Source organism: Suricata suricatta, chromosome 17, assembly GCF_006229205.1.
Source record: "Suricata suricatta isolate VVHF042 chromosome 17, meerkat_22Aug2017_6uvM2_HiC, whole genome shotgun sequence".
Lineage (NCBI taxonomy): Eukaryota > Metazoa > Chordata > Mammalia > Carnivora > Herpestidae > Suricata > Suricata suricatta.
Genome location: NC_043716.1, coordinates 29,994,166 through 30,018,367, shown reverse-complemented (window position 1 = coordinate 30,018,367; position 24,202 = coordinate 29,994,166). Strand labels below are relative to the sequence as shown.

The following is a 24,202-nucleotide window of genomic DNA, read 5'->3' as shown; positions in this document are numbered from 1 at the left end:
ATCCCAAGCAGGCTCGCATTGCCAGCACAGGACCTGATGTGGGCCTTGAACCCATGAACTGTGAGTTCATGACCTAAGCTGAAGTCAGACACTTAACTGACTGAGACACCCAGGTACCTCCCAATTTTTTAGAAAACGTTTTCCTTTTTCGTAAGTTTATTTATTTTGAGAGAGAAAATGCAAGTCAGGGAGGGGCCGAGAGAGAGAATCCCATGCAAGTTCCACAGGGAGAAGTGGTATTTTTAAGAGTACTGGTCTTCAGAAAGACAGTAGTTTTCCTAATTTGTTCATCTCTTCTTTCAGCCCTAGTGGTAGCCAGCCTCCAACATGGTCTCTGGTGATATGCACCTCCTGTTAATGCCCTAGCGCAGCCCTCTTCTACGTTTTATCTGGGTTGTTCTGAGTGATTCCAGAATTCCAGATTCAAGTATAAGTCACAATAGAGAATTCCAAAGACTTTGTTTCTACTGTCTCTTGGATTGCTCATTCTGGAGGGAGCCAATCACCATGTTGTGAGGACAGTCCAGTCCGGTAGCTCTTAAGAGGGGTCTGGTTAATGAGCAACTGTGGCCTCCTGTCCACAGTCAACACCAACTTGCCAGCCATGTAAGTGAGCCGTCTTGGAATCCGATCCTTTAAGCCCAGGCAAGTCTTTAGAGCCAACATCTTAACTGCAACCTCAGAAGAAACCCCAAGCCAGAAACACCCAACTGAGCTTCTCCCAAACCCCTGACCCTCAGAAACCGTTAAGATGATTAGTGGTTGTTACAGAATTAGTTGCTAAATTTTGGGGCAATTTTTTATAACAGACATAGATAGCTGGAATGGTACTTCATTTAGTTCTAGAATTTCTTCATACTGTCTCCTGTATTAGTAAATTCATCCCTTGGCGTTTGACTGTTTTTTGTTTGCATTATCCTGAAGAGACAATAAATACCTATGTCACGTCATTTACAAAAATCACTCTGAAATATACATTTCAGATACTATATTTGTTGTAATTCTAATGTACATTTTAGATACAATATTTCTCGAGGACAGATGACTTGGGTCACCTAGTTGTCAGGAGAATAAACAGTGAAGACAAAGAACACTCTATTTCAGATTCTTAGTAGTCTCCACCAGTTTAATAAAGGTAGATAATGGAATGAATAAGCTCAAGTCAGACGGAATGAACATAATATATTCACTACATCTTTCTCATTCCCCTGTTCACTTTCTTCCTGCCTCTATGCCACATTCTATATAAAGCAGCCGGGCATTTGCCAAAAGAGTAGAGAACTGCAAATCTAGAAATAAAGGGTTTCCCATGGGGTCCCATCCAGTGTTGTGACTTCCTCACAATAGGTTTTTCAAAGTTTTATTTATTTACATAATTTCTACATCCCACACAGGGCTCCAACTGAACTCGCAGCCCAGAGATCAAGAGTCACATGCTCCTCTGACTGAGCCAGCCTGGTGCCCGAACTTCAAGATAGATTTTTAATGTCTAAAAAAATACATAACACCCATTCACTAGTATCAAAAGGTCCTGCCAACAAGACCCAGGCACTCCTGGCATCTGGCGACAGGGGCAGAGTACAGAACTGACCATATGTGCTTTTCCCAATATCCTAAGCGATCCTAAGATTTCCGCTCAGACAACCTTGTCACAAAAGAAAATTCTAGAAGCTCTCTATATCTGTCACAGTCCATCCAGGAGACAGAAACTACATTAGCAATCTGGAGAGAAAAAATTAACATAAAACACTATTATCTGGTGAAAAAGGGATTAACTGTCAAAAGGGGTAAAGAGAAATCTAAACAATATATGAATAGCAAATACAGGAAACAACTACCACTTCTAGAGCTGAGAGTAAGTATTCAGGAGAGAAACAAACTGGGAAAGAGCCTCACTCCTTCCCAGGGCTGAGATTCAGATCTCTTTGAAGAGGGTAAGGCTGTCCCATCGACTGGAGAAAACTGAGGTGTCAATGGTGGAGGTTAGCAAGGAGGGAATGGCTGCTGGGGTACTCCCTGGGAAGCCACTCACTCTGGTCGTGGGAGGGGGGGGGAGTGAGATTCACTGGGAAACCACTCACCATTATGGGAGTGATAGCCTGCTGTAAGAAAAACACTAGAATCAGGAAGGCCTGGTCCTCAAGCCCGTCCACTTGCAGCGGCCCTCCAGCGCCCTCTACTGGCAAAACCCAGCTACCATTATTCCCGCCGGCCACAGAGAAAGGTTTCTACTCAATTCCAGAAATAGGAAGTACAAAGAAAAGTAGATTTGGCACATACATACAATGGAATATTACTCAGCCATATAAAAAGAATGAAATCTTGCCATCTGCAAAAACATGAAGCTAGGGAGTATTATGCTAATCGAAGTAAATTAGAGAAAGACACTATATGGGTTCACTCATGTGTGGAATTTAATAAAACAAATGAGCAAAGAGAAAAAAGAGAGGCAAAGCAAGAAACAGACTCTTAACTATAGAGAATTGATGGTTACCAGAAGGGAGGTGGCGGGGGAGGGGGATAACTGAAATAGGTGACGGAGATTAAGAAGTGCATTTGTTGTGATGAGTACTAGGTATGTATGGAAGTGTTGAATCGTTATATTGTACACCTGAAACTAATATTACACTGTATGTTAGCTTACTGGAACTTAAAAACCTTTTTTTTTTTTAAGTTTTTTTTTTAAGTGGATCCAAACCACAAGGCCATAAGTTGATGACTGGTATGTACTCTAAAGCACAATGAAATGCAGAATGTTAAGGAACATTAAAAATTTTTTAGCAAAAAAAGAGAACCATAGTATAGCTGGCCTCAGATTCTACTTTAAAGCTGGGAATTCAATACTGCTCATCGAAACTATCATAATCCTCCTCTAAGAGCCTTCTCCACAAGTATTTTCACTTTATGGACAAGGTATCTAGTAAGTCAAAGCATGTTCACAGTATATTTCCTTTTCCAGGCTTCAGTCACATTCTCTGACAGAGAGAGAGGCAATGAAGTTCAGGGATCCTGTGAGACTACAATTCTCTGAAAATAAAGACTCTCATGAAATACCAAATTATTTTTATCACAATTTCTATTTTCCTTTCATCTCAATTCATTATGTGAAATTAAATACATCAGCATGGATGCAATAAAAAGAGAAAGAATGAATTTTTGACCCATGGGGAGCACCCATGAGCCCATCACCTTCATTCTGCAGTTATTATTATGCAGGGGGAAAAAACAGCAATCTCTACTCTTGCTTGGAAAAAGCACTCAAGATATATATTCCACCTGGAGGGTGTAAGTCTATGATCAGACCTGCTTTGGGCAACAAATTCTTGATTCTTTCTTACTTCTGTTGGAGTCTTCCGCATAATAAGCAATTTAATCAGCTCAACTTCATGAGGATGCTTCAGATATTTGCATTTTAGCACTGCTTGTCTTCCTTTTCTTTATTAAAATTGGCATCTACCATGTTACAACACAAACTGCAGAGCCAAGCACCCTGGGCCAATGACCGTATAAACACAGCGGCTTGCTCTGTGGCCTAAGCTTTGGTCTCTGCCACTTGTCCTTGAGACCTGCATTTTTCTAGCTACAGAAAATCGATGCTGTCTCTGCCCCACCCAAAACAAGTCTGCAGAGAGATGTATTTTATTATTGTTAATAAAACTGCTTAAGCAAAAGTTCTTCCTCAAAAATATCTCTCTTGCATGTTAAAGCACTGACAAGGCAGGAAAAGGTGAGAACATTACAAATAATCACAGCAGTGATGTGACACTTGCAGAATTTATGTTACTATGTTTGTACACTGTATTCTACAGACAATGAGAAAGTGTGCATATCAATAAATTACATACTAGGTGGGAAGTACCACTAAAAAAACATCAGGTTACAGTATATTTGCAAAATGAAATCAAACAATCAAAGGGGCTTAGCGATCAAGCAGCCATCTCCCTTAGCAACTAGTTTCTAGATATATCAATTCAGAATTACTATTAATATGCTGAATTAAATTGATTTTTAAATGTGTGTTGTTCATAAAATCCATTTTCCCACACAGTCCACCTTGCATCAATGGGTGGCCATTAAATAATTCTCATTAAAGGAATGTGGATTAAAAAAAATGATTTATATCACTTTCCAGATGCTTTTTGGAAATGGGTGTGGCTCCTTACTACTCTGTTTCTTCTTCCATCAACTGAATGCAGAAGAGAAACTGGTCATAGGAACTGAAGAACCAGAGATCTGGAAGGAGCCTGGGTCCCTGAGTCACAAGAAGGACAGACTCCCCCTGATCAAACCTATTATATTTTCTTCATGAGTCAGAAAAACTTTTTGGGGGTTTGCGCCATTACAGATTTTGAGATCTCTGAGTATAGGTTTCTTTATATACTACCAAAATAGAAGCATCATTTTTAAGTCCGTTAAAAGGTCCTAGAATCTGATCTTTCTCTTCCCAAATGCTATTTTATTCTAGTCATCTATTCTTTCTAGCCCTAATTTTATCCACCAAGAGTGTAAATCTATTAGACATACCCACAGAAACATCTTCAAAAACAAAGTGCATTTTTTAAAGTATGGCCAAAAAGTTGTTCTATCAATCAATATTGCATGTTTTGAGGCAGTTTGCAGATGCAACAGATGAAAGAGAATTCTTATTCTACTTGGGCTTTTGGCATGTGCCAGCACTTTTTCACTGACAATATTCAAAGTGACCAGTGGCCTACAAAGCCACCAAAATATCCATCAAAGCAACAGAATCATGTTCCAAATCATAAACACGTTAAGGCAACATAAATAATGCTTTTCCAAACTCAGTATTTTCCATATTGTGTTTCATGCTCAATACATATTTATTGAATATAATTGGTCAGAGAGGAAATGCCATCCATTTCTTAGATTCAATTGACTAAACCCATCATTCCGAAGATGCTTTGTACTTTCAATAATGGATTTCATTTTTTTTCTATTTTTAATTTTTTTAAATGTTTATTTTTGAGAGAGAGAGACACACACACAGAGCTGGAGCAGGGAGGGGCAGAGAGAGAGGGAGACACAGAATCTGAAGCAGGCTCCAGGCTCTGAGCTGTCAGCACAGAGCCCAAAGCGCAGCTCGAACCCACAGACTGTGAGATCATGATCTGAGCTGAAGTCAGCTGCTTAACCAACTGAGCCACCCAAGTGCCCCTTCACTTTCTTTTCTATACCTAATGCCACTTAACTTGGTTTTCCAGGTAATTACCTTATAGCTTTGCTAGTGCCAAATCCAATGACTTTTCTCTAACCTTGTTTCTTCTTTTTTATTTGCTTTAATTTTGTTTTTGAACCTGTAGAACACCTCTTTCCAAAATTATATTTCCTCTTGGTTGTAGCAATTCTATGTAATAGTAGCACACCTCCTATTATATTTACTTATTGTTCTCTTTTGGTCACTGTTCCCTCTTACTTTTCTCACAGGCTTTTCTCTGAAGCTATTTTTCTCCCTCTTACTTCTTAATCTATGGGCTGATGATACCTAAATTTTTGTCTCTAGTTATGCCAATTTTCCTGAGATCTCAAATGCCTGTTGTCAATTGCTTAAAGAATGCACACATTTTCCTCACCATCTCTTCCATTTCTACATGCCAACATCTTTTCTTCAATATGGATATCTATTCCCTTACACACCTGTTTGTATTAGTCTATGACATCAAATTCTGCCAGTTTTGAAGCTTTTGAATAATCACCGAATTAGCCGCCTTCCTTTTCCATTTAATTTTTTGCCAAATCTTTTCAGTGCTCCCTGCAAAGTGCCTATTGAATTCTCCTTTCACTGCTGTGAGCATCTTCTCTACAAGATGCTCAACCTTCAAGTGTGGGCTTGATCATCTTATCTGAAGTGACTATAACCCCATGCATTCTCCAGCTCCAACTCAAAATAGAGTTTACCAGTGGTTCTCAAATCTGGCTACCTGCTGAAATCCCTGGGAAGCTCTTAAGAACAGACCAATATCAGGGCTGAGCACCAGCATTTTTAATTCTCCCAGATTATAATATACAGACAAAATTAAGAACCACTGAAGTATCCCATTTCTAGGCTATGTTAATTCTAAGGAAGTTTATATTTTCTGTGGATGTAGTAAATCAGATCTGTTCTTTCATTATATTTGCTAAGTGACTACTGTTGGCATATTAAAAAAAAACTACTGTTTTCCACATATTGATTTATAGGTACAAACGCTTGTGAATTTTTTTCATCTCTAAGAGACTTTAAGTTGATAATTGTGGGCTTTCCAAATAAATAAGTCATCTGTATTAGTTCCCTATTGCTTCTGTAACAAGCTACCATAAGCTTAGTGCCTTACAATGGCACAAATTTTCTTATTCTGGAGGTCAGAAGTCTAGCGTGGGTCGGCAGGGCTGTATTCCTTCTGAGGACTCTGGAGAAGAAATTGTTTCCATATCTTTTCCTGCTTCTAGAGATCACCTATTTTCCTTTGCTCATGGCCCTTCCTCCATCTTCAAAGCCAGCAGCTTAGCCTCTTCCTTCTTCTCTGACCTCTGCTTCCACCTTTCCGTATTTTCTCTAATGCTTCTTCTTCCTTCACGTAAGGAACCTTGTGATTACTTGTGCCTACCTGGGTAACTCAGTACAATCTCTGTATCTCATGATCCTTAGCTTAATCCCACCTGCAAAGTCCCTTTGCCATATGAGGTAATATATTCACAGGTTCCTGGGATAGGACGTGGATTTCTTGGAAAGAGGGATGTCATTATTCTTCCTACCATATCATCTAAAGATTAAATTACCTACTCTGATTAAATGTTTATACCCCTCATTTCTCATGGCTTTGTCAGTCCTTCCCTCTTTACTGTTTATAGTAAGGAGAGAGAGAGAGAGAGAGAGAGAGAGAGAGAGAGAGAGAGAGAGAGAGAGAGAGAGAGAGGGACAAGGGACGGGGTGGGGGGAGAAGGAAAGAAAGAAAAAGACAAAGAAAGGAAGATTGACAGATTTATGTATAGGTATACAGCTCTTCTGACAGTTTGTAGTAATGATATAGATTCCCATATTCTTTACACATTACTGTTTATTCATAAATGTATTTTTATCTGGTCCTATTATTTGCTAAAAATATTGTTAGTGTGAGGGGGGAGCTTAGAATAGTGTCCTTTCCCTTAGAGGGATACCTTAATTTCCAGAATTCCCACCTTTGGATTTAAGATCAAAGATCCCAGGTCCTCTGTGTAGTTTATATTATCAATTTTTGCCCAGCTGAATCAGAAGAGGACTTCAAAAGCAGAGTGCTGCTTCACCCCAGTCATGTGACTGGGCACCTCAATCTTTGTCCCAATCCATTGGGCCACAGCCTTACCATCTCCAACAAGATCTCAATCTCAGCCTTGGGGAGGGAGGCTGTCTCAGGAAAAGGAAATATGGCATGCATTACTAACAGTATCAAACTGGGCTCCTAAGAATGTGTTTCTTACTTCTCTCTAGGCAGGCTCCCACTCCGATCATCTTTATTTTTAACAAGGGACTCGTTGTTTATGACTTTTAGGACAAGTTCACTAGTATTTAGAAATTTTTTGCCCTTGTTTAGATTTTTAAAAATATAAGTCTATGAAGAAGTCAAATGATTAATATCTAGATGCTTATACTTCTTCTCAAGCACACGTTCTCTTTTTCTGTACTCTGAGTAAAGTCTGTTTCTTGCCAGATCACTTTCTATACTTGTGTGATGAGCAACTATGAAAACAGACCAGCCAGACTGAAAAGGTGGTAGGAGATGGGGGAAAAAATGGGAGGAGGAGAGAAATCAGCAGAAGTGATTTTACAAAGTGCCACAAAGGCTGTGTTGTTCATCCATTTATTTGCTTGTCAAATAATCTACTGAGCATCTTCAATATGTTAGACACTTTTCCAGGTCATGAGGACATAGCAGTAAACCAATACATCAGGTTTCCTTTCTCTAGTTTACATCCCAGTTGGTGGAGAGATAGTCAATAAAGAAGCCAACATATAAACAAGATTAACTTCAGTCTGGTAAATTCTAAAAACGAAATAAGCAAGAATCTAATATGGAAATAATGAGACATGGGGCAGGTGAGATGGTCAATGAGGTCCTCTTGGAAAAAGCAACATTTCAACTGCATCCGAAAGGATTATATAGAACTTGCCTTTGAAAAGCCAGGAAGAGGTATTCTGTCCAGGGGACATGAACCCTAAGACCAGATATAATCTGCCTCATCTGAGGAACAGACCAGTATAAGGAATGTCTCAGCCCAGAAAGATTGAGGGAGGGGATGTATGAGGGCCTAGTAATCCACAGGGTGAGGCTGGAGACAAAGGCAGGAGGCCAGATGGTATACAAGCTCAAACCCATGTGGTCCAACTTGAGAGTAGTGCTAGTCTAGGGGCCAGAAATAATTAAGAATTAATTCAGTACTGAATTGTTGTTTTTTTCCTCAGAAAAGTCTAGTTCCCCCATTTGTAATCTGAATCCCTCTAACCCCCTCTCGTCTTAGAAGTCTTCAGTCCTACTGCTGACCTTCTTCCTGCATCATGTTTCCTGCTCTCTCATGGGACCAATCCAGTGAACATATAAACAAATGAAAGTCAGGAACCAGATGGCTTTTCAGGTGAATTCTACAAAATACACTAAAGAAGATTTATTGCCACTCCTTCTCAAATTCTCCCCCAAAACTAAAGAGGCCAGCATTACTCTAATGCTGTAGCCAGATAAGGGCACTAGAAGAAAGGAAAGCTAAAGGCCAATATCATGGAGGAATACAGACACAGACATTTTCAATACTAGCAATCCAAATTCAAAGGATCATACAGCATGATCAAATGGGATTTATCCCTAGATGTAATGATGTTTCAATGTTTATGAATCCACAAATGGGATACACCACATTCACAGAATAAAAGACAAAAATCATATGATCATCTCAATAGATCCAGAAAAGCATTTACCAAATTTCCACATATCTTCATGACATAAACTTTCAAAAATTTGGACATAGAAGGAACAAATCTCTACAGTATAAAAGTCACATATGACAAGCCCACAGCTAACATCATACCCAACAGTGAAAGTTTGAAAGCTTTCCCTAAGATAAGACAAAATTGCCCACTCTCACCACTCCTATTAAATACAGTACTAGAAGCCTTAGAGCAATTAGGAAAGAAAAAGAAATAAAAGCATCCAAATTAGGAAGATGTAAAATTGTCTGAATACTGAATACTGAATAGAAAATTATAGTAGTCACCAAAAATCCATTTAGACCTAATAAATTAATTTAGTACCGTTTGAGAACATAAAGTCAACAAATAAAAATCAGTCAATTTTCTATACACTAAAAATGAACTATTGGAAAAGGAAATATAGACAAATAATCACAATCCCATGTACAAGAATATCAAAAGCAATAAAATACTCAGAAATAAATTTAGCCAAAGGAAGTCAAAGATCTACACATCAACAACCACAGGACATTGATGAAAGAAACTGAAGAAAATATGTCAATGGAACGATAGCTTGTGTTTATGGATCAGAAGGTTAATGTTGTTAAAATGTCTGTACTACCTAAAGCCATCTATATTCAATTCCATCTCCATCCAAATTCCAATGGCATTTTTCAAACATTTCAAACAATCATAAAATTCATATGGAATAAAAATACTTCAATAACCAAAGCAATCTCAAGAAAACAGAGCTGGAGGCATCACACGTCCTGATTCAAACTATATTACAAAGCTGTAGTAATCAAAATAGGATGGTCCTGGCATAAAAACATATAAACCAACAGGACAGCATCAAGAACCCAGCAATAAATCCACACATATACAGTCAATTAACATTTGACAAGGGAAACAGTAATATTCAATGGGGAAAGGATAGTCTCTTTGATCAATGGTAATGAGAAAACTGGATATTCCTATGCAAAAGAAGGAAACTGGACCCCTATCTTATACAACTCATAAAAAATAAACTAAAATTAGATTAAAGACATAAATCTAAGACATGAAACCATTGCTATTTTTGGAAAAAACAAAACAGGAAAAGCTACATGACACTGGTCTTAGCAATGATTTTTTTGGGTACGACATCAAAAACATAAGCAGCAAAAGCAAAAATCAACCAGTGGGACTGCATCAAACTAAAACACTCTGCAAAGCAAAAGAATCAACAAAATGAAAAGGCAACCTACAAAATGGGAAAACATATTTGCAAACTATCTACCTGATAAGAGATTAATATCTAAAATATATGAGACTCACATAATTCAATAGCAAGAGAAAAAAATCCAATTAAAAAATGAGCAGACTTCAGTAGATATTTTTCCAAAGATGACATACAAATGACCTGCAGATACATGAAAATGTGATCAACACCAAGTCACCAGGGAAATGCAAATCAAAAAACCAATAAACTATCACCACACTTGTTAGAATGACTATAATAATAATTAAAAAAATCAAAGACAGCAAATGCTGGCAAGGCTGTGGAATAAAGGAAACCCTGGTGCACTGCTAGGGGAGGGGGCAGGGAATGTAAATTGGTGTAGCCACACAAAAACCAGTAGGGATTTTTTTAAATTAAAAATAAGACTACCAAGGGTGCCTGGGTGGCTCAGTTGATTAAGAGTCTGACTTTAGCTCAAGTCATGAGCTCATGGTTTTGCAGGTTTAAGCCCTGCGATGGGCTCTGTGTGGACAGCTTGGAGCCTGGAGCCTGCTTCTGATTCTGTCTCCCTCCCTCTCTGCCCCTCCCATGCTCATGCTCTCTGTCTCTCAAAAATAAACATTAAAATAATAAAAAAAAATAGAACTACCAAAATGATCCAGGGATTTCACCTCTGGGTACATTTCCAAGGAAAATGAAATCATTACCTTAAGGACATAGGTTCACTGCAGCATTGTTTATATTAAGCAAAACATGGAAACAAACTAAGTACCTACTGATGGGTGAATGGACAAAGACAGACATAAATACAGATATATCTTGGAACAGTATTCAGCCACAAAAAAAGAAAATCTGCTATTAGAAACAACATGGATAAACTTTGAGAGCATAATGCTAAGTGAAAATAAGTCAAACTGAAAAAAAGACAAATACTGTATAATCTCATTTACATATAAAATCTAGAAAACCCGAACTCCCAGAAGCAGAGGGCAGAATGGTAATTTCCAGATGATGAAAAATGGGGAAAAGGAGCAATGTTGGTCAAATGGTATAAATATTTCATTATAAGATGAATAACTACTGGGTACAGCATGGTTACTATAATTGATACTTTTTTATGTACTTGTAAGTTAGCTTTAGTGTCGCCACCATAACAACAGAATGGTAATTATGTGTGGTGAAGGATAAGCTAATTAATCTTATTGTGGTAAACATTTCACAATATATACAGATATCACATCATTGCCTACAGCTTAAACTTATACAATGTTGTATGTCAATTATACCTCAGTAAAGCTGAGGTCAGGGGGAAAACTAAAACATTTTTGGGGAAAGACAGTCAAGAAATGAAGTGCAGTTAGAGAGAATTACAGGATCAAGGACATGTTAGGATGTTGGCACTAACTCGTTCATATGCTCACTGACTTGATTCCATTACGGAGGGGGATACATGAAGCAGGAAAGAGGGTGGGTTAACTGTAGGACTGAGTTCTAAGAGGATAGAGAGGATTAGAGAATTCAGATTACAAATGCAGAAGCTAGGCTTTCTGGAGGAAGTGTACCACTGAATTCTTAATGGTTTCTGGCTGCTAGATTGTGATCCTACTCCATGGCTGGACCATATCACTTTGAGTTTACATTTGAATCACATATCAGTTTTTAGCTGTTACATCCATTATTGGCAAATGCTCTTCCGAGTTAGTGAATTTGTAGCTATTTCTTAATTTTATTGTGAAGAGAGATTACAGTTTGATTCTTTTACTGTTTCAGATTCAAGAGAGAAGGAAAAAAATGCCACCCATTCTCAACAATATTTGCACAGAGGTTCTTTATCATTTTAAAATAAAACCAATGGCACTATTATTTAGTTTTATGGTTTTCTCCAGAAACTCAGCCTTAAGCATCTATATCATGCTGGCATCATTGATTATGAATTTTAAAACTAAAATTTCTTTCTCTCCCTCTCTTCATCTCCTTCTCCCTGCCCTGCTCCCCCCCACACCCCTCCCTCCCTTCCTCAAAGACAACACAGTTTAAATACTATTGGCTTAAAAACCAGAGAGCATTTTCCTCCTCTCAGTGTTTTCTCTAAGGGTATCCTAGGAAGATGCTTAATTAGAAAATATAGCGATTTAAATATTTAATTCTTTTAACTAGGTCCAAAACAACATGACTATATTGCTGTATTTTTTACCAACATTTTCAAGCTAATTTTCCAATTAGTAGGACTGAGTTGAGATATTATCAACTAATTAATGAAATTAACTTATTATTTTCATAATAGTATCATATAATCATCAATCACACTTGAATACGGGTTAAGAATTTTATGTTGGTGTATTAACAGGCAGTGGAGAATGCTTTGTTGTATCACATAAAAACCCAAAGAACAAAGATGGCTTCTGTGCATGTGTATTAAGAAGCCTTTTTAATCCAGACAGATGGTCTCCATCTTCTTCGCAGAACTGTCCCTTAAAAGCCAAGGGATAGTTTACACTTCTCTCATATCACTTATCCAAATTCAACCTTGGAATATAGGAGAAATAACAAAATATAAAATAACCTAGGTTTATATACTAGCTCTGCCTCCTAAGAGCTTAGAACCATGGACAAATCAATTCTCAATTATCCCTAAGAATACCCGCCCCACCAAATTATTATAAGAATTAGATGTGAAAGTGTTTGTAAAAGCATGTTAAACCATAAAGCCACATAAAAAAATATTGTGTTATATTAATCATGTCTTTATCATCATCATTTGAACACATCCCAGAACTTGAGTCTTTATTTATAATCATTAAAAATAATACCATATAGGGGTACCTGGATGGCTCAGTTGGTTGAGCGTCCAACTTCAGATCAGGTCATGATCTCACTGTGTGGGTTTGAGCCCTGCATCAGGCTCTGTGCTTATAGCTACATCAGAACCTGGAGCCTGTCTTCGGATCCTGTCTCTCCCTCTCTGTCTTTCCCCTGCTCTTACTGTCTCTTTCTCTCTCTCTCAAAAATAAATAAAACATTAAAAAATTTTAAATTATACCATATATATTTATGTATATATTTATACAAATCTAGATAGCAAGTAGCTTGATATTAAGTTAAAACCAGGTCTTATTTTTATTCTCTCCCACATGCACATTCCCATAAATGTGTTGAAACATTTATTAAATGTTTTATAAGCTTGTTTCCACATTTTGAAAATGCTTCCTATCCGCTCAGCCCTCAATTTTAAAGTAGCTCACACTTACAGTGCTCTTACTTCCAGCTAGAAACTGTCCTGAGCATCTTAGATGCAAAACTTCACTTAATCATTGCCACAGCTCTGTAAGGTCTGTAAGGCATGGCACTGCGGTGATCTCTTCCTTTAAAATGAGACTTTTCTGTGGTAGACAATTTCAAATTCTGAAAACATTGTGCTTACCTGAAGACACTAGAAAGATAAACGGATCAGCTTGTGGTCCCAGTCTTGGGGACTGTGTCAGGGGACGAGATCTTTATCACATCTTTGACATCAATTACAGTTAACACAGGAAACTTCAACTTCCTTGCCTAGCAGATTTGGTGACATTTTTACTAATGTCTTAACTGAGAAAAAGATGAGCCATTGGTTGTCAATTTAGATAATTTTAAAGGTGAGAGGATGATTTGTATCAACTTCATTCCAAAAGCAGCATGACAGGGATACAGGTTTCCACCAACACAAGCTTTGGAGAACTTGCCCCCTAGAGGCAGAGTTTGTGTTTCCCACAGGGCCTAGGACAGTGTGAACAACATAGGCTGTCAATAAATGTCTGATGAACAAGATTGCTAAGTTAGATGAAATAATAGCAGAAAAGTCAAAGCAACAAATGACAAGCAGGCTATTGGAAAAATAGAGAAGATAGAAGGCAAATTGCCTTTCATTTCAGAAGTAATAAGTGTGGCAAATTGACATGGGGTACAGTCTGGGAATGTGTTTTATGATGGATAATTTGAGTTATTTCAAAACTTGCCGAGAGAAGAGAAAGATGAGACAGCACTCAGACTAAATCTGAACAAAAAATGTGAACAAAAAAGTCTATTTGATCAAACCATGAGCTTTGGTAAATGGGCAAATTGGGTGAAAATACCTTAAAGTTTTTTAAATACCTTAAAGATCATCAAATGTAAAACATTAAGTTTACAGCATTTGGGATCTCACCTTTGCTAAATCATTCCTTCTGTGAGAAGGTGGGACTACATAAATGGGGTGAGAAAAATATGGGATTTCAAGTCAGACCAAGTTCACATGGGATCTCTCCTCCTCTGACCTGGAGTAACTTACTAATTCTCTCTCATAGAGCTTCTCAGATTTTAGGGGGGTTATAAGAATCACCTTGGATGCTTGTTAACAAGCAGGTACTTCCAAGGTGCAACTCAGAGATTACTGATAACTAGGTATACAGTCGGCTCCTGGACCCTGATTTTTAGTAGGTACCCTAAGATACTCTAATAATGATAGCGGCCAGGGATTTTGACTTAAACAGTGCTCGAGGTATCAATAATTTCTTATCTCCGTGGAAGAAATGATAATACCCACAGGACCAGGGGTTTTATTTTTAGTTTTGGGGGGAAAGAAGTAGACTATTGAGATAAAAAATGTGAAGTCCTATAGTTCAGTGTCGGCACTTTGGAGGTGCCATATAAATGTTATCAGGAGAAACCCCAAAGGTACATAGGTGTCATCTAACCAACCCACACCCACTGCTAATGTTTCCTCCATGCTTTCTTGATAGTCAATACCATTGCCACAGCAGAAAACACATCAGAAAATTATCTAAATGAGTTAACCAAATTTCAAGGTCTTAAAAATATTTTTTTCCATAATATTTTATTGTCAAATTGTTTTCCATACAACACCCAGTGCTCTTCCCCTCAAGTGCCCTCCACCATCACCACCACCTCTTTTCCCCCCTCCCCCTTCCCCTTCAACTCTCAGTTCATTCTCAGCATTCAATAGTCTCTCAAGTTTCGCATCCCTCTCCCCAACTCTCTCTCCCTCCTCCGCTCCCCCTGGTTCTCCATTAGGTCTCTCCTGTTTTCCTGCTAGACCTATGAGTACAAACATATGGTTTCTGTCATTCTCTGCCTGGCTTACTTCGCTCAGCATGACACCCTCAAGGTCCACCCACTTTCCTACAAAGGGCCATATGTCATTCCCTCTCATTGCCATGTAGTACTCCATCGTGAATATATACCACATCTTCTTGATCCACTCATCAGGTGATGGACATTTAGGCTCTTTCCATGTTTTGGCTATTGTTGACATTGCTGCTATGAACATTGGGGTACATGTGCTCCTATCCATCAGCATTTCTGTCTCTCTTGGGTAAATCCCCAGCAATGCTATTGCTATCGTGAAGAAAAATGTACAGAATCGTGCCTAAAACCTGCTGCTCCCAGGACTCCAAGTCCTAAACCCAGTTACATACAAATGCTCAAACACCTATATCTCAGTGTCTAGCCAAATTAACAGAATTGGCTCCAGTATTTTAAGTAGAAAGTATTTAATACCATTTTTCCCAAGTGTTGGAATAGCTGCAGGAAAAAATGAGAATAGTTTGTTCACATATCAATAATGACAGAAACCTCTTGTATAATAGGACTGGAGGAACCAATGGGAAAATTGTGTTACTCAAAGCCCCTAATTGCTGTGTCACTGATGTTGGAAGCATCCACTGCTGTTGTTCAAACTACGGTTCTGCTACTTGGTAGAAAGCTAAGATACCACCCTTCTGCTGATACCGCTATTAAGTCCAAAGACATTCTCCACTGTTGCCTGCCATCACTGGTACTGTCAGAGCCTCAGTCCACAGAGCTATGCTGCTGAGGCACTAAAGTGTCTACTGCAGCCATGCTGCCCTTACCAAAGCCGTAACAAGTAGCACCATACTGCTGATGTTGTTGGATTGTCTGCTGACACCGTACTTCATGGAACCCTCTACCTGAGCAGAACCTCAAGAGCTCATTCTTCTGAGAAATCACCAAACATAGGAGTACCTGCTGCTTTTTTTCTGTATCTTCCTTTTTCCTACTTTCCAATATCCCTTTAAGTGTCTGGTTAGGAAGAACTTAACCAGAAGCCAGCTGGCAAGGAATTCTGAGAAATATAGTTTGTAGGCTTTTAGCCTCCCCTGATAAAGAGAAAAGCACAGAAGGGATAGAATGTTGCTGAGATCCAACAAGACATTAGAGCAACCTGCAATGTATCTCTTATTAGATAGGAAATAATTGCATTTGTAAGAACTGCCCAGACCTCAAATGATTAGAAGACTATTTTCCATTATTTCTTTAGCTGACCAGAGGAAGAATAATAGAAAATTTTAGAAATATGGCCAATACATTTGGGATTTTGCAGTGTGAGCTCATCCGAATTTAGGTTTGAGAGATTTTACCATGAAGGTGAGTATTTTTTAGTTTCCAGCATAGCAAATGGTGGCATAGCCCTTGGTTGGCTCAGTCAGTTAAGCATCCAACTCAACTTCCTTCAGGACTCACCAACTACCTGCAACCTATCAAATTAGTTCAACCCAGAAATTTCTTTCTCCCCTAAACTCTTACCATACCTATTTAACATCTAAAATACACTATTTAGAAAATATTTGCCATGCAAATAGATGCCTTCTGGAAAACTGGATCCCATGTTTTATGGCTTTTTGTGATCTACTACCCATTAAAGGTCCTTAAACATGGTAGTCATGTGATAAATATTTCCAAGAATATTTTTCCAAGATATTAAGAAACAAATACAACTTAAATAAGGAATTTAAATAAAGAAAAATTTGGAATGTTAGCTCTTCTGCTACATTGTCCTATTCGTCTTCTCCTTTCTGAGCTATGTGCAGAATATAACAGATATAATATTTCACCCCTAAATGCCTTAGCATGCATCTCCCATGAACAAGTACACTCTCGTATATAACCACAAGGTCATTAAAAAGTCAAGAACTTAATACAGATTCAAAAACGTCATATAAAAATTCTGTATTTAGGGCACCTGTGTGGCTCAGTCGGTTAAATGTCTGACTTTGACTCAGGTATGATCTCATGGTTCGTGAGTATGAGTCCTGCATCAGGTTCTGTAATGAGAGCTCAGAGCCTGGAGCCTGTGTCTCCCTCTCTCTGCCCCTCCTGCTCGTGCTCTGTCCCTCTCTCTCCCTCCCTCACTCTCTCTCTCTCAAATTAATAAACATTTAAAAAATTTAATGTATATTCAGTTTTCCCCAATGTCCTTTATATCTGTTTTCCCCCATCGAATCCAGAATCTCATCAAAGGTCATACATTTCATTTGGTCATATATTTCCAGTTTTCCATAAACCAAAAGAATCTTTTTAAATCTAAAACTAGCTTTCATGATATTGACATTTTTAATAGTTTAGGTCACTTGACTATTGGACTGTCCCATATTTTGGATCTGTCTCATTACTTCCTCATGATTAAATAGAGATTAAACATTTTTGGTAAAAATACTACATAGGTAATGTTGGGTAATTTTCTCTGAATCACATTTGAAGGCACATACTATTGATTTGTTCTATTAATGGGGGCTAAGCTTGACGATTTGATTAAGGTGGTATCCTGTCAGATCTTTTCATTATAAAGTGTCCTTTCCCTGTCATTTAAGAAGCAGTCAATTGGGGGATATTTTGAGACCATGAAACACCCTGTTCATTAACATGTTACCAAATAATTTTAGCATCCTTGATGATTCTGGCCTGAACTGCCATATAAGTAGTACCAAATTGATTATTATTCTAATGCTATCATTTCTTCCATATATATTAACTGGCATTCTTCTATAAAGGAAAGTATTTCAGCGGCCCTTGGTTGGCTCAGTCAGTTAAGCATCCAACTCATGATTTCGGCTCAGGTATGATCTCAGTTTGTGAGTTGGAGCCCTGCTTTGGGCTCCATGCTGACAGCACTGAGCCTGTTGGGATTCTCTCTCCCCTTCTCTCTCTGCCCCTCTCTCATGCTCGCTTGCTTGCTTGCTCACTCACACACACACACACACACACACACACATTCTCTCTCTCTCTCTCTCTCTCTCTCTCTCTCTCTCTCTCTCTCTCTCAAAATGACTTTTAAAAAAAGGTATTTCAATTCTCCTCCCTCATTTTTTATCATTGTAGGTTCATATATTTTTTATTGTATCATATTCCATAACCATTATTTTTCATGCTTAAAGTGTCCCAAATTTAGCCAGTGGGAAACTCAACAATGTAGTTTTGCATCTATTTTACATGCTCTCAATACTTTTTGAACACTTCCTTATCTTCAGGCACCAAAATATTCCTAGATTTACCTTCTACTTTCTCTGCCTCCTTTCTGGAATTATCCATTCTCAAAAGAGACCTGCTCCCTTTGAGTGTTTAGGGGCCCAATTTTCTTAATGAAATCATTTAATTCAGCTTTCAAACCCAATTTTGAGAAAGAATTTTCTCATTAACCACTTCATTGTCTTCACATAATTTCAAGATAGTATTGATTTGAAACTCAAACACTGATTGAAATGTTTCAAGAATGGTGGATGTCCTCAAATTTTTCCAGTCTGTGCTCTAAAACGTCAGCAATCCAAATATAGGAAAGGTGAATTCCATTGTTCCCTGAGAAGAGATGATTAATTGTATCTACCTAAATTATCTCATGTGCATTACATAAATACAGTGGTTCCCCCTACCCCACATACCTCCAGTAGGTCCTCAAATTGTGCTCAGATTATCTTAGTAGTTCAGTATAGTTCAGTATACTTTTCTAAGGCAGGGATCGGCAAAGCTTTTCTATAAAAAGCCAGACAATAAGTATATCACATTTTTAATCTCTGATGCAACCACTCAACTCCAGTTGTAGCAAAATCAGCCAGACAACACGTAAATGAATTGGTATAGCTATGTGACCAATAAAACTTTACTTTTTTTGCAAAAACAGATTGATTCATTTGCCAACCCTAGTTCTAAAAAAAGTAACAATAACAACTCTTATTTCTACTGCAATTATAAACAAAATGTGACAGTCCTAGAACCCAAGATATTCACTTCTAATGTTTTGCTCTGCTTCTTTCCAGTCTTTAACAAGTGCATTTTTTTTTTACATAATGATATTCTCCATAGTTTTTGTCTAGTATTTTCTGCTGAATTTTATCAAGACATTTCTCCCTCATAGCAAATACTGATTTTTCTCTGCCGCATATCACTCTCACCCTCTGAGTCCACCTGCAGTGGCATGGACAGCTTCCCATCTTGATTAGCATTTCTCTGCTTTTCTGCTGAAGACTCTCTCCAAGCTCATGGGAGCTCAAAGTCCCACGATTCAACCCTCCTAGGACAAACCTCAAAGACTGGAACTGGTACATAAGTGATTCTCCAGTTTCTCTGTTCTACAATGTTCATTTTTTGGCCTATTTTCTCCAGTTTGTTGACATCTCCACTTTGTTCATTAATGTTTTAAGGGAATTTAAATATTTTATTGATATTAATGAATTTTAATTGCTTTATTGGCTTTAGGTTGATAAAATCCTCTCCAAGATAGTGATTTTCTACATATTCATTTTAACTTTGGGATCACTTAGTCAAGTTAACCAAAATATATTTATATTATATGCCTGTATCTTCACTACCATAGACAAAGTTGAGCTTTTATATAAATAAAAATTTAAATATGACATTACAACTTTATCATATTGAAACTTCCTATCAGTTTAGATGGACTTCCCAGTGTTTCATTTTTTTTTTTAATTTGGTCTTTCTTTAATATCCCCTGGAAGCATTAATAAATTTTCTTGATACAGATGCCATGTGGTCTTGGTTAAGGTTATTGCTGGGTTTTTAATCTTCTGTTGCAATTATGAAATAAGGATTCCTTTTCATCCACTGTAGTCTGTATATTGTTTCATTTACAATTATTACCAACTTTGTATGTTTACCTTGTATCTAGCTAAATTTCCACATTCATTGATAGTACATAGAAGTACATGCACAGAATTGTGTTTTGAGATGCTATCACTATATGCAAGGGTTATATAGGAAAAAGTTTTTTTGAAAGTCATTGCTATAATAATTTTAATATTTTAAGAAGGCCATTTTACAACAATATTTTTTGGTCTGCATTTTTACAAGTTTCTGGCTTCATTGAATATCCTTAGACTCTAGTAGCTTTCTGTATTTTATGTCCTCTTATAAGTACTTTATAAGTAACTTCTAGAACAAGCAGGATTTAAGTATTAACTAGTCATTAGTGGTTGATTCCTTTATTTTCTAAGTATGAAAAAGACCGAAATTGGCATCTTTTTCAATACAAATCAGACATTAAAATGCACTTTTACTCCTTTACAAAACATACTGTCAAGTGGAGTGGCATTTTTTCACCACTTTGTTGATATTCCAATTTTGTTTATGATTTTTTATGTGTAGGCTTTAAGTGTCTATGCATTTATATCAGCTTCTGACTTATAAGATCCTTTCTTAGATAATAAAGATTTGACTCTTAGAGCAAATGCCAGCTCTACAACTCACTGTGTGAACCTGGATGGGTTATCAACCTTCTTTGTGCCTCAGTTCCCTGATCTGTAAAATGGGGTCATGAGGTCATTAAGATGGCATATTCTAATGTGCATGCTGTACATCCACCTTACTTCTTAATTTTAGGCTCTATTTTATACTGAGTGCTTAAAACACAAATACTATCTATGCTTATATAAAAAAAAAATTGAAGTGGTGCCAAGGTTTACAACCATTTACTATGGGAACCAAGAGGAACCACCATATTTTATTAAAGCTAAGATATACAATCTTATGTACCATTATGAAGAAAGACAAAATGTAAACTATAATATCCTCTCAAGTAACACATATATTCCAAGTTCAAAGGTGTAAAAATGGAGAAGGTTGCATCTTAAAATGAATGATAAGCTGAAAGTTCAAATGAGTTTTCCTGCTGGCCAAGCATCATGTTAGCATTTTACATATGTATTCTAAATCTCTCAGCACTGGCATTATACCTACTTCACAGTTGAAGAAACTCAAGTTCTCTAAGGTTAAGCCCTTCATTAATACCTTTTAATTGAAAAATCTATCAGATATGAACTACTGTCCTAGATGCTGGATACAGTGATGAAAAAGAAAAACAAAATCTTTTCCCTCATTTACAAATGATGCAGGTTACTAAAGGGTGCTAAGGGAGGCCTTCCCTATTGGAGGGGGGTGATTTAACCTAGACCAGGGGCTCAGAGAAGGGATCTCAGAAGAGGTGGTATTTAAGCTGAGATCCAATGGTTGAGTAGCCACCATCTAGAAAAATGTAGCAAGAAGGTTCCTGGCACTGAAGGAAAAAAGAAAAAAAAAAAAGAGTAAGCAGCCCAAGGAAGCGAAGAGTGGAGCTACGATTTAAATCCAAGTCTGAATGACACTAAATCATGTTGTGAGTTCACTTACTATCTATAAAAGCAAATCACTCTCTCTGCTCCTTCACACTCCTACCTGCCTCCTTGCCTAACATTTTCATACAGATTAATTAATGTTTAAGACAGCTCTCAAGGAGAAAGGTATGCGACAGTCTAAAAGGTGGATTAGCTTCCTTTCTTATTTCTTTAGGAAGAAACCAAGAGTGTTACCTATCTCATCCCCTGCCACCACCTCTTCTACATCTTTAATATGCTACCAAATTATTCAAGGACTCCCAATATGCAACACCACAAGCAATCACCCCAACTTACCGGCCAAGAGAAGACTCTGGAAAGGGCACCTATCTGGTTTGTATGTAAAATAAATATTCCTATAGGATCCAATGAGGACTCCTTGATCCTCATATAAAGCCCTAAAAGAGACAGCGATTTGAGAGGACTCAGAGCTGCTGAAAGAATGCACGAGAGACCCCCAATGGTAGCGAAGAAAGCCCTGTGCATGTGTAGTCCAACCATCTTGGAGAAGGCAGATACGTCAAAAGGTAGAGTTCAAGTGTGATGGACAGGCTTTCCTATGATCTCAAATGCCTTCAAGACAACAAAACTATAGGGACTTGGGTAAATAACATTATCTCCCATATTAGACAGAATTTTGACTCATTTTCCTATGTTAATCTGATCCCACGCTTCAATTTTGAGTATGTAAGATCTTCTGTGTCCCTGTGTTAGTCATTGTGCACTATACTACTTAAAAACTAGAGATAGATTTTTTTTGAAGCAACTTCTCAGCACTTTGAAGTTTACAAAATAGAAGTACATGACTGTTTCCATTCTCTGACTTGCTGTCCTACGACCAAACTGACCAGTGGGCAGCATTTCCTGATCATTCTGTATACTGAACACTTAGATTAATCCCACCTTGTTTCCTTCATGTTTCACTTTGCAGTGTGCTTTGAATTCATTGCTTTAAATACCCTGGTAGTCTAAAATGACATACAAATCATACATATCATTTATTCTAAAGAGTACATAATACTAAGATCTTGCTGGGGGGAAAAAAGCAAACAAATACCTGTAGAACTATATAAGCACACACTACTGTGTGTTAAGACCTACTTAGGTTGAATGAATAAAAGTTATAGGTGGAACCTAACAGGGGAATCCCAGTAGCTGATCCCGCTGACATGGCCAGTTCTACTGCTACAGATGGAGAAGCGTGTCTCTCAAATAAATGCCTAATTGAATTTATGCCAAACAGATTTCATCCTAAGCAATTGTGTAACAAATGCATTTTGATTCTTTTCATTAGTTCAGTACAACCTTTTCCCTGGTTGCAGAGGGAAATAACAATTATTTCTTCAGGCAGAAGCTGAGAACTAAGGGTTTCTTTCCCCCGCTAATCCCCTCATAATAATTACAGATGCATAGAAATATAAGTGAAGTCGAACTGCTTTCTTGGAACATCTGGATAATGTGAAGAAGTCATGAAAATTCTTTTCCTAAAGATGCCTAAAAGTAGAAATACCCATGTGACCTGAAAGGGATAACTAACTCATAATAAAAGGCAGTGTAATCTATTCATCCTGAAATGCCTCTGCAATTACCAGGGTCTGATATTATGATAAAAGCTTATTAAGGTTTTGTTTTGTTTTGTTTTTGGGTATAGGACATGGTGTTCTGGAAACAGGGGACTAGACTAAATTGTCCTCAAAATTCACTATTTCTACAGTTTTAAAACAGTAGTAAGTAAGGCAAATTGTCATGTTCATCAGGACAAAAAAAAATCAGTAAAAATGACATAATTTAGATTGTCTGATTAGATTCATCCAGTTTCTCACACAGTCACCAGTGTTGTCCATTTTGTCTGGGTAAACCTGACCAATGAGAATTTTAATTTTCTTTCAGACACCTTACAATCTCAGCATCTTAAGTTCTTTGGAGATGTATTGTATACCAACAGATCCCTGGAACTCACTAGAAGTGTTTTCCTTTGCATTGTAAGAAAACAATGGATGTCTTTCCAATGCTGGCAGTCATGACTGCAGTAAGGTATTTGCTGGAAAGAAAACATTAAGCAACCTCTTTGATCAAAATTGGTATTTGTTGCAGGAATCATGGAACAAAATCAACAACCATTCATTTGATTTATTTATTGCAGATGTGCAGAGCATTAAACTTCTTCCTCCAAACGGCAGTCTTACGGCTCTGGGCACAGTCATTATTCGCAGTATAATAGTGCACTCTGCAGGATTTCGTTTCTAAATGCAAGATGTGTTAATTATGCCTTTGAGAGAGACAAAGATGGAAAAAGGAGAAAGAGAAAGAGTAAATGACAAGAGTGAGAGTGGCCGAGAGAAAAAGGCGGCACAGTCAGAACAGGACATTTGAGATAACGGTCGAGAAGCCCTGGATATGACCCATCCCAGTTCACCAGGATAGGAGATAACTTAATTTGAGAAAGAAGAGTTCTTTTGACTGCAAAGTACCCTGGACCGTACATTTTAAAAGGCTGTTTTTGAAAGAGTGCAGTTCTGTCCTCTAGGAAGAAAGTGACCAATGACTTTTGTTGTTATCTGAAAATAAAAAAGTAGATATAATTCAATGCAAGAACTTCAAATTGGTATCTTC

The 24,202-nt window shown here is 37.6% G+C and overlaps 1 long non-coding RNA gene across 3 annotated transcripts; it reads left to right on the top strand.

Annotated features, from left to right (window-relative positions):
• Positions 1-486: 486 nt before the first annotated feature.
• Positions 487-24,191, top strand: LOC115282298. Of its 3 annotated transcripts, none has more exons than XR_003904578.1 (4): positions 487-606; positions 21,765-22,116; positions 23,480-23,623; positions 23,733-24,191. It is a non-coding gene; the product is annotated as an uncharacterized LOC115282298 (long non-coding RNA). The 3 variants fall into 3 exon arrangements; XR_003904579.1 differs by lacking the exon at positions 21,765-22,116 and adding an exon at positions 8,494-8,607; XR_003904580.1 differs by lacking the exon at positions 21,765-22,116.
• Positions 24,192-24,202: the final 11 nt, after the last annotated feature.